This window comes from Giraffa tippelskirchi, chromosome 13 (assembly GCF_054371585.1).
Source record: "Giraffa tippelskirchi isolate mGirTip1 chromosome 13, T2T-mGirTip1v1.2.pri, whole genome shotgun sequence".
Lineage (NCBI taxonomy): Eukaryota > Metazoa > Chordata > Mammalia > Artiodactyla > Giraffidae > Giraffa > Giraffa tippelskirchi.
In genome coordinates, this window is record NC_137287.1 from 76,601,612 (window position 1) to 76,613,653 (window position 12,042).

Sequence of the window (12,042 nt, forward strand, 5' to 3'; positions counted from 1 at the left end):
GACTTTGTTTTTTATCTTCCCGAAAAGATTCTCAAATGGAAACTCTAAAGGAAAGGAAAACAAAGATAATGATTTCTTTAAGAAAAAGATGAAAGGAGTGGCCTTTATACTTGATTTATTCAACATTTATTTCTATTTAGGGATTTGTTCTATATTTTCCTCCTGTTATATGCTACTATGCTAAAATGCTGGGATACAGTATTAAGACAAAGAGGCAAGGATTCCTGCCCTCAGGGAGTTTATAGGCCAATATGGTTCAATATTTTAAAAATTCTTAAATCTAAGACCTTAGATGTGGGAGGTCCCCATCTGAGAATAAGGGTGAAATAATATTTCTGGGGTAAAGCTCTTTTTTAAAAAAATAAATCTATATAGGGTTTAACAAGTGTCCTTCTGTTCTTCTATTGAAGGACCATTATTTGGGACACATTGAAGGGAAAATAGCCCTCAGATTTTAGATATAGCCCTAATAGATGCTGTATAAATAGATGGTTAGCTAATGCAAATTACTACTGCAAAGTGAAAAATAAAACATTAACTTATTTGTTTGAGAAGAGGAGAGGGTCATTCTAGTAGTAGGAATTTTGGGTGTGTCCTTGTGAGGTCCATTTAATGAAAACATTTTTTTTAATGTGGTAAAGCCTCATTTGGTACATTTTGCTCTCATTCTCATGAAATAAACGTCAATGTCTATAGCAATTGTGAAATGAAGCAGGAAATACAATTTCAGTGTTAAAGGATTACATTAGAATGAAAACTTTTTTTTGAAATTGTCTGAAATAATTCTAAGGGTATTTATATGACAAACATTTTTATAATAACCATGTGTATTTTAATTTATGAAGGTAATATAATTAAACATGTAGCTAATGGTTAATTAGTGAAGCACATCAGATATGGAGCCAGAAAAGTAAGACTGCTGTTATATACAGATGAATTGGAAGGGAAGGAACTATTCATTAAGAATTCTCTATGTGTGGTTTAAGATGACCTCCAGAATGAAGTCAGCAAATTATTTTATCATAAAGCCAGTTAAAATACTATCTAAATGTATTATATCATATAGTTTGCTTTTGTAATAACATAGGATCCTATGTAAAAAAAATGAGGACACATTATTTCAACTAAATTAATAATGAAGAGTCAAGTCATTTCTAGTTTGGTTCAATAGCTCAACAATATAAGTTCCTTGGTAGTTTCCATCCTTTTACATTGCCATAATGTCAGCAATGTCTTTCCTCATAGTCACAAGATGGCTGCTGCATCTCCAAGCATCATATCCTGATACTACAATTTCCAGAGTTTCTCTTAAGCATCTTCTTAGAAGGGAAAAAATTCTTTCCCAGAGGCCCACAGCAAACTGCTTCTTACAGTTCTTTGACCAGGTTTGTAGGAAATGCTCATACCTAAACCCTGTCTCTGGGAGATTGAAGTTACCCTAATTGGTTTAGCTAGGGAGGAGCTCTTAAAAAGGTGAATACCTGCCTAGTTTCCAGTGCTCAGTGTGGCTAGCTCCCATTTGCTTTGTGTAAACTTTTAACTGCTTTGTAAAAACATTCTTCAATGATAAAACCTGTTTTCATAGAGACCAGACTGGTCATGGATGCTGCTAATTTAGAAAAATAAGCATTTAATGAGAGCTTTCTATGTTCCAGCCTTTAGGATAAATGCTACCTGTATTAAATAGCTCCTTAAATCCTCAAACAAACTTTGGAGATAGAATAATTATTATACCCATTTTATAAATGAGCAAACTAAGCTTAGAGAGGTTTGGCCCAGGTTATAGTAAATGAAAAAGCCAGAGTTTGAACCTGGGAAGTCTGAAATCAGAACCTGGACTTCTATTCACATTGGATACTTCTAAATTTATCTTCTGTAGATTGGCGTATAGTAAATATTTATTTATTTATCTGGTTGTGCCAGGTCCTAGTTGTGGCATATGGGATTTAGCTCCCTGACCAGGGAGTCAACCTGGGCCTCCTGCATTGGGAGCACAGAGTTGCAGCCAGTGGACCAGCAGGGAAGTCCCCAGATTGGCATATTTTAAATAAACTGTATGATATTCCTGTTTAAATGAGTCCTCTAGTGAATAATTTTATAAATCTAATACTCTTTTCTTAACATGAGCAGTGCTTACCTACTTTATCAATTGTATGCCTCTGAATTTTTGTATGTCAGATTTGCTGAAGATACACACACCATATCTTATCTCTTCAAGAGCAGCTCAGAAATTCTTTTAGAAGTTACATTTCTAAAATAAAAAAAAAAAGAACTTGCAATTCTATCAGGAAAAGAAAAAAAAAGAGAGTAGAGATGCAGGAAAGCTTTGTTGAAGTGAGTAAATTCATGATTCATAACACTAGGTCAAAAGAGAATACTGGCTTCTATTTCACAATTTACAAGGTACATTTATGTACAAAATGTTTCCACCTTTTCCATCTTTGGGATATAGGGAAGTTTACCCCTCTGGGACATTTTTGGGGGATTCAATGTAGCCTAGATCAGTGGACCTCAAACTTAAGTGTGCAGCACCTAACATACAGGTGGCTGGGCCCACACCTGGAGATCGTGGATCAGCAGGCTGGGGTGGGGCCCAAGAAGTTGAAGCCTCCAGATGCTTCTGATGCTGCTGGTCTAAAGATCACCCTTTGAGACTTTGCTCTAGAGAAGCAGAGGGTACCTGCCATGGAAAATATTTTGGCTTTGAAATATGCCAAACTTTAAAGGGTGTAATTTAATAATTGGCAAATATATGAGTAAATACATGTGCAGGATTGAATAGGTGGTCAGGACAGCCTCCTTGAGAGTAGAGCAATGACTTGAAGGAGGAATCATCTTATGTTTCAGCATGAGCATCACATTTGAGATTATTTTTCCAGCAACTCATATTTGCATGTATTTTTAACTTAAAAAAAAATAGTAATCCATAATTTACAAATTATTTTTAAAAGCAAGTAAAAATAGAACTGAGTTGTGCCCAGTAGCAAGTTACATATGAAAAAGACTTCTGTATCTGCATCATTTTGCTGGGTTTTCTCAAGATTTTATCCCACCACCCACTAAAGCCCCATGTTCATTAAAAGGACACGGTTTTGATGAGACTGGGAAAGAGAGGCCATCATGCCAGTGACCTATATTTAGCTCTGAAACTCAGGCTACTGCCCCAATCCACTGGAAACTCTCCATCCTCCTAAGACAGAGGTCACAACCTCCAGCTGAAAAACACTCTCAAATGCCAAGGAGCCAAGAGTTTAATTGCTTCACTGCTTTGAGACTTAAAAAATTTAGTTCTGAAGGCTTTTGCTCATTTTTCACTAAAGTATAAAGTCCAAGAAACAAACCTCCAACGTAAATCAGTTTAAAAAAAAATCAGTGAATTCAATGTCCTTAGCATTCTCAGACGGAGAAGGCAATGGCAATCCACTCCAGTACTCTTGCCTGGAAAATCCCATGGACAGAGGAGCCTGGTGGGCTGCAGTCCATGGGGTCGCGAAGAGTCCGACACAACTGAGTGACTTCACTTTCACTTTTCACTTTCATGCATTGGGGAAGGAAATGGCAACCCACTCTAGTGTTCTTGCGCATATAGTCAGACACAACTGAAGCGACTTAGCAGTAGCAGCAGCAGCAGCAGCAGCAGCATTCTCAGAAGCCTGAATAAGCATTGAGTTATCCTTTCATCCCCTGGAGACCCCATCAAGAAGCTGGGATGAAGTACTCAAAGAGGCAGGTCTGGGCTTTTTCATTCATATCATAAAGCATTACTCAGCACCTAGGTAATAATAGACTCAGGCCATTTAAAATGGTCTAAATCTGCCAAAACTGTGCTGTCCAGGATGGCAGTCACTGGCCATTTGTGGCTATGTAAATTTAAATTTGAATTAATTAAAACGAAGCATTCAGTAGCTACACCTGGCTGTTGGTTACCATATTGGACAACTAATTTGTGGAACGATTCTTAGTTGCTCAGGTTGCTGTAACAGAATACCATAAACTGGGTGGCTTATACACAACAGAAATTTATTTCTCACAGTTCTAGAAGCTAGGAAATATAAGATCAAGTGAAAGTAAAAAGTGTTAGTTGCTCAGTCGTGTCTGACTCTTTGCAACCCCCTGGACTGTAGCCCACCAGTCTCCTCTGTCCCTGGAATTCTCCAGGCAAAAATACTGGAGTGTGTAGCCAGTCCCTTCTCCAGGGGATCTTCCTGACCCAGGGATCAAACACAGGTCTCCTGCATTGTAGGTGGATTCTTTACCAAGATCAAGGTACCAACAAATTCTGTGTCTAGTGAAGGTCCACTTCCTGATTTGTAGCTGTGTCCTCACACAGTGGATGGGGTAAGGGAGCTCTTTAGGATCTCTTTTACAAGGGTGCTAATCCCTTTCATGAGGGCTCCACCCTCATGACCTAATCACCCCCAAAAAACCCCACCTCCAAATACCATCTCATCTGGGGCTAGGATTTCAGTGTATGAATATGGAGGCCGGGGGATATAAACATTCAGCCTATAGCAGTGTCCATAATTGCAGAAAGTTCTATTGGAACTTCAGACCACAGTAGGCTCACACTGTGGACCAGTGCTTCTTAACTCTGTCTACACTTAGAATCACCCAAAAACTTATCAATTAAATGCTTGTGCCCTATCCTCAGAGGTTCTAGCTGATCTGGGCAGAATCTGAGCATAAGTATTTTCTAAAAACTCTCTGTCGGGTTCTAACATGCTGCTGGAGATGAGGATTGCTGAGTGACCCTATGGAACAAAGCCTCTAAACCAGATACTGGGGATACCGGTAGATAGGGTTGCTACTTCTCATCTCAGCCTTTCAAAAGCTACAGTCATCTAGGAAGGGAGGAAGGTTCAGACTGAAAGAATAATTGGACAGTTAAACCAGTTCTGTCCACATGTGCTGACTGCCTAATGAATACTAACTTTAGTTGGAAGAAAAGCAGTCCAGCTGCCACTCCTCAATTATAAGTTACCTGATGCCCTCAAGAGTAAGTCTTATATATTGAAAGACTATTCTGAAATCAAGTTATTTAAAAATAATATGAAATGTATTGAAGTTACATACCCAAAGGTAGTTCTTCCTTATGTTTTTAAATTTACCTTACAAAACTTGCAAATTTTAGATATCATGGTCCTCTAAAACTTGGTCTCCTTTATGGCATTATTTAATTAAACACCTCCCAACTTTTTATATACATTTTTACCTTTACTACATCCGATTGCTTACTTTGGTATTTTAGCAGGCATTTTCAAGAAGTTAAGAAGGTCTTATCCATCTCATAAATTTAACTTTTAGGTTTATTTATTTATTTTTAAAATTTTGGCTACACTGTGTCTTCGTTGCAGCGCATGGGCTTAGTTGCCTCTGGCATGTGGGATCCTAGTTCCCCAACCAGGGATCAAACCCAAGTCCTCTGCATTGGAAGGCAGATTCTTAACTGTTGGATCACTAGGGGAGCCCCTCATACATTTAACTTTTAAATATGGTGATTCTTAAGTTCTCTTTAATGTTTCAATGCTGCATATAACTTGGTAGGAATTCTATTTAAAAGTGTACTAAGCTGACCTTTTACTCCAAATGTTGTGAAAACATTTGGACTTAAAACATTAGACTTAAAAACATTTCTGTACTTATTCTCTTTCTGAAGTTAAAAGATTCTTATCTACTAAGAAAAGTTATATCCTACCAAAAAATTGGAGTGTTGCCTTCTCCAGTTTATTTTTTTTGTCTACTGAAGTTTCTTGATGAGCACAAGTTTTGATTACAACACAATTAGATCCCTGTCTGAGACACTGTGACATAATCAGCCTATTTATGTTCACTGTATCCAAAAAAAAAGTATTCTCAAAGGCTATTTTCCTGAGATATTGTCATATCTTTACCTTTTTTCAGTCAAGTTAGAATTGTTGGTCCCCACACAAGTGGCTACATCAATTGACAAGTATTTGGATTCTGTATTTCTTAATCTTTTAGAATATATATAACTGTCCTTGAGAGACCTTTGAACTTGGCAGACTACTACAGTCCTTCATGTTATGCCTTGTAAGACAATCAGCTCTTGCAGATATTAACAGATAATTAATTGACAGTGAATCTCTCTCATGGCTTTTGTCTGCTGCTGCTGCTGCTAAGTCGCTTCAGTCGTGTCCGACTCTGTGCGACCCCATAGACGGCCTGGTCACAATTTCTAAGGCCGTTCTTTTAACGTTTTTTTTTTTTTTAACTTCCAGATAGCTCACTAGAAGCCTCTCCATACACATTTCTGTTGAAGACATCACAAGAACATTTTAAATACACGTTTCTTTTGTTTTCACTGGGCATGCAGGATCTTAGTTCCCCAAATAGGGATTGAGCCCATGCCCCCTGCAGTGGAAGCACAGTCTTAACCACTGGATCACCACTTCCCCACTGGAGAAGTCCCTAAATACCCAGCTTTGACAGATCTGAATTCCTCAATCAGCTCTTTATTATGCCTATAACCTTCGGCCAATTACTTAATTGTCCAGACACCCAATTTCCTCTTCCGTGAATCAAAGTGATATTACCTACCCACCTGACTGCTATGAGATTTGCATTTAAAGCACCTAGAATAATGCCTGACATGACAAAAGCACTAAGTTCATTTTTTCACAGATACCTCTGATTTCAGAGATCAAAACTGGCCTTGCATTCTGTGATGGGAATTAAAACATTCACCTCACCCAGGTGTATAAAGTTGTCGCAGTATTAGAGAGGCTCTCATCATCCTCCTCATGTCCTTTATGAAGTCGATAAGTCAGTTAGTTGCTCCAAGAATTAAAGTTCCTCTGTTAACTGCTCCTTCACTCGTTAAATAAATCCTTATTGAACTTCTACTACATTAAAACAACAACCATATTGGACAGAGCCTGAAAGGATTAAAGGGAGAACAGAAGTGAAGCATTTGGGAATTGGAGGAAACTTCATGGAGCAAATACTTTTGACCAGAGCTTGGAAGGTGGGTGGGCTTTCAACAGGTAGAAATTGAGAGGAGACGTTCAGGTAAAGAAAGTAGTGTGAACACAAGCAAAGAGGAGAGAAAACACCGTGGCACTGGGAATACCAGCTAGAAGTCCAGTGTGGGTAGAGAGTAAGCTGTGATGTGTGGGAGCTAGAGGCTGGGGGGTGGGAGAAGAGACCTCTGATGGTACCTTGGAACCAGCACAGGGAGGACTTGGAATCCCAGGCTTGGGAATCAGGATGTCAGTCATTACCCATCAGACATCAGTTCAAAAACTTATAAGTGGCTTGGAAATGGTGATGGGATAAATAGGAACGAACTACTTCTTTGTTAATAGATATCTGTTTACCCATTAGCCTGGTAGAGGAAAACTCCAGTGGTATAGATTCTAGCCAGATTAAATTTTGATGGGAAGAGTGAAAAAGGTTGAAAATTTGGGACAATTTTCAGTTAAGTGTGGACACTGGGCAGCAGGGGGCAGCATAAGGGCACTGAAGAGTTGAAAGAATGCATAAGGGATTTATTTGCTTGTTTACTATTGACAACTGTGAGTTTATAAGGCTACTTCTATTGATAATAACTTAGTGTTCTTTTCCTCCAAATGAATAGAAATTTGAAGAGAAAAGAAGAAAAATAACAGGCTGGCTAGTGGCAGAATGACATTGCTGTTCATTTGATAGCATAAACATAGACAGTTGTCTATATATTATTTGGACTTCCTTTGTAGCTCAGCTGGTAAAGAATCAGTGTATTATTTCCTTTCAAATGCATAAGAATTCAGAATTTTGTATAATATGTAAAAGTATACATTTCGGGACTTCCTTGGTGGTCCAGTGGCTAAGATTCCGTGCTCCCAATGCAGGAGGCCTGGATTTGAAGAATCCCTGGTCAGGGAACTAGATCCCATATGCTGCAAGTAAGACTTGGTACAGCCAAATATATAATTTTTTTAAGTATACATTTCAATTGGAAACACGCCTTTATGACTCTTTAAGACTTTGCATTTTTTTGGAAGGACACTTGTTCAGCTATACTACATTAAAAGAACTAATGAAACAGTGGGGAAAATCTGGAGGATAAAATTTGAGTTAAATAAGGAATAGAAATTTTAATGTACATTCTATTTTACATGCCAAATATGTGGAACTTCAAATATTGGATCTTCATGATTATAAAAATTTTATTTAAAAAACTATTTTTTCTATTATATCTTAAATTCAAGAATAACCACACTAAATCTCATAAGATTTTCCAGGCATAATTCACCTCATACTAACCTTTCTTAAAATTCCAGTGGTTGATGATATTAAGAATGGAAAACTGGAAGGATTTCCCCAGTGGGCCAGTGGTTAAAATTCTGTGCTACCAGTGGAAGGGACTTGGGTTCCATCCCTGGGCAGGGAACTATGATCCCACATGCCATGTGGTGTGGTCCCCCCAAAAATGGAAAATTGGAATTTCCAGGTAGATTGTTTTTCAGCTCTGGAATTTACCATTGCAAATGCTCCATTGCACTCAACAGAGAACCCCCCTCTCTCTCAAGTGTGTGAAGAAGATGGTATCACACTGCTTCACACACTGCGGGAGGAACATTCTCTGTTCCTTCATGATCCTCTCATTGTCCATCATACGCGTTTAGGAGATCGTGATCCCTGGGTAGGTCCTTCATGTGCTGCTCTTCACTCCCTCAGTTCACCTTGTTGCGTATGCTTCTTTCCATGTACAGCCATAACATCTTTTACTTGTCACCTTAATAGCCACATAAATTACTTAACAAAATTTTTTATGGAAGTACAATATAGGTGATTTACAATATTGTGTTAATTTTGATTGTAAAGCAAAGTGATTCCGTTTTCATATATATATATAGATATAGATATATATACATACATTCTTTTTCAAATATTCTTTTCCATTATGGTTTATCATTGGATATTGCATATAGTTCTCTGTTATACAGTGTATGTTGTTGCTTATCCACTCTCTATATAATAGTTTACATCTGCTAAACCCAAGTTCTCATTTCATCCTTCTGCCAATCCCCTCCCCCTTGGCAATCACAAGTCTGTTCTCTATGTATGTTTCTATTTCAAAAATAGGTTCATTTGTCATACTTTAGATTCCACATATAAGTGATAGCATATGGTATCTGTCTTTCTGACTTACTTAGTATGAGAATCTCTAGTTGCATCCATGTCATTGCAAATGGCCTTTCATTCTTTTTTATGGCTGAGTAATATTCCGTTATATATATATATATATATATATATATATATATATACACACCACATCTTCTTTATCCATTAATCTGTTGATGGACATTTAGGTTGTTTCCACATCCTGCCTATTGTAAATAGTGTTGCTATGAACATAGAGTCGCATGTGTTCTTTTGAATTAGAGTTTTGTCTGGATATATGCCCAGGAATCGGATTGCAGGATCATATGGTAATCCTATTTTTAGGTGTTTGAGAAACCTCCATACTGTTCTCAATCAGTGGCTATGCCAACTTACATTTCCACCAACAGTGTAGGAGGGTTCCCTTTTCTCTACATCCTCTTCAGCATGTGTTATTTACAGAGTTTTTAAATGAATCGCCACGTAAATTGATGGCTGACTATTCCATGATTGTTAAATACTGATTTCCAACTTTATTATGGAAAATCTGAAATGATGAATAAACTTTTGGTTTGAGATAGTTAACCTGAAAATTAGTTCTTAAGTATGATGAAAATAAACTACTTTGTGAAGTAAATTTATGACACATTTCCTGTATATTTTATTCAAATCATTTGTAAATCTGAAAATAAAATGATGTAAAATTATTCTAAATGTTCCTTTCAAAACAGGATATTCCAGAATACACACACAAGACATACACCCTATTGCTTTTACAAGAATTAAGTTCATTAAGGGCAGTAACATTTTTTTCTTTTGTATCTCCCATGGTTCATAATACAATGCTTGCACAGAGATGGGGCCCAATAAATGAAACAATGTCAGAAAAACTTATTATACTATGTAAAGTCTATGTTTTTTTCACTTTGATTATAGTTGCTTTACAATGTTGTATTAGTTTCTGCTGTACAGCAAAGTGAATCACTTATACATACACATGTTGTTCAGTCATGCAGTCGTGTTCAGCTCTTTGCGACCCCACGGACTGCAGCACACCATCTGCCGGAGTGTGCCCAGGTTCATGTTCATTGCATCAGTGATGCCGTCCAGCCATCTCATCCTCTGATGCCCTCTTCTCCTTCTGTCCCCCCCCCTTTTTTTCTATATCCCCCTTTTTTGGGTTGCCTTCCCATTTAGGTCACCACAGAGCACTGAGTAGAGGTCCCTGTGATACACAGCAGGTTCTCATTAGTTATCTGTTTTATACGTAGTAGTGTGATATGTCAATTCCAATTTCCCAATTCATCCCACACATAACCTTTTTTTTAATCTTTTAAAAAATTATTTATTTATTCATTTGGCTACACTGGGTCTTTAGCCGCAGCATATGGGATATAGTTCCCTGATCAGGGATTGAAAACCCGGACCTCCTGCATTGGGAGCATAGAGTCTTAGCCAAGGAACCACCAGGGAAGTCCTCACACATAACCTAGTTTTTTGATGTAAGATATAAAGGTACTCTTCATAATTTCATCATACTTTTCAAATTGTTAAATTGTTACTATTGTTGTTCTTCTTGTTGCTATTTGGTATTTTCTCTCAGTGCTTGGATAATAATACTGTGTTATTTTCTTAATTTATTACATAGAAATTGTCTGCACTTTTCCAGTGAGAATATTAGACTAGTTGCAGATTTTTTATTTTGTTGTTCAGTTGCTCTGTGGTGTCCAACTCTTTGCGACCCCATGGACTGCACGACACCAGGCTTCCCTGTCCTTCACTTTCTCCTTGAGTTTGCTCGAATTCAGGTCCATTGAGTTGGTGATGCCATCCAACCATCTCATACACTGCTGTCCCCTTCTCCTCCCACCCTCAATCTTTCCTAGCATCAGGGTCTTTGCCAATGAGTCAGCTCTTCACATCAGGTGGCCAAAATATTGGAGCTTCAGCTGCAGCATCAGTCTTTCCAATGAATAGTCAGGGTTGATTTCATTTAGGATTGAACTGGTTTGACCTTGCTGTCCAAGGGACTCTCAATATTCTTCTCCAGCACCAGAGTTCAAAAGCATTAGTTCTTCTGCACTCAGCCTTTTTTATGGTCCAACTCACATCATGGTCCAACTCTCACATCTGTACATGACTACTGGAAAAACCATAGCTTTCACTATATGGATCTTTGTAGGCAAAGTGACGTCTCTGCTTTTTAATATCCTGTCTAGACTGAACATAGTTCTTCCAAGGAGCAAGTGTCTTAATTTCATGGCTGCAGTCACTGTCCGCAGTGATTTTGGAGCCCAAGAAAATAAAGTCTATCACTTTTTCCATTTTTCCCCCCATCTATTTGCCATGAAGTGATGGGACTGGATACCATGGTCTTACTTTTTTGAATGTTGCATTTTAAGTCAGCTTTTTCACCCTCTTCTTTCACCTTCGTCAAGAGGCTCTTTTGTTCCTCTTCACTTTCTGCCATTAGAATGGTGTCATCTGCATATTTGAGGTTATTGATATTTCTCCCTGCAATCTTGATTCCAGCTTGAGCTTCATCCAGACCAGCATTTCGTATGATGTACTCTGCATAGAAGTTAAATAAGCAGGGTGATAATTTCCAGTCTTGATGTACTCCTTTCCTGATTTGGAACCAGTCTGTTGTTCCATGTCCTATTCTAACTGTTGCTTCTTGACCTACATACAGGTTTCTGAGAAGCAGGTCAGGTGGTCTGGTATTCCCATCTCTTTCAAAATTTACTGCAGTTTGTTGTAATCCACACAGTCTTTGATTACCAGACTTAATTATTTTGACCATTTCTGCTTTAGCTTTTGTTTCAAAGTTTGTATCTTTTTTCATATTAAGTATGAATCTTTATTTTTTGGTTTTAATGGTTTTTATATTTCAGTTTTTATATTTGTATGCTACATGGATTTCTCAGCTCACATTTG

General features: G+C 37.8%; 2 protein-coding genes across 5 annotated transcripts in view; one reads left to right on the forward strand and one right to left on the reverse strand.

The window, feature by feature from the left end:
* NSUN6 (NOP2/Sun RNA methyltransferase 6) overlaps positions 1 to 12,042 on the reverse strand; it is a 153,148-nt gene that overhangs the window by 125,713 nt on the left and 15,393 nt on the right. Inside the window, exon 2 of the mRNA XM_081553791.1 lies at positions 2,138 to 2,251. The gene's annotated coding sequence lies outside the window, so the exon portion shown is untranslated. The remainder of the gene's footprint in view (positions 1 to 2,137; positions 2,252 to 12,042) is intronic.
* EPC1 (enhancer of polycomb 1) overlaps positions 1 to 12,042 on the forward strand; it is a 100,554-nt gene that overhangs the window by 3,724 nt on the left and 84,788 nt on the right. The window lies entirely within an intron of this gene.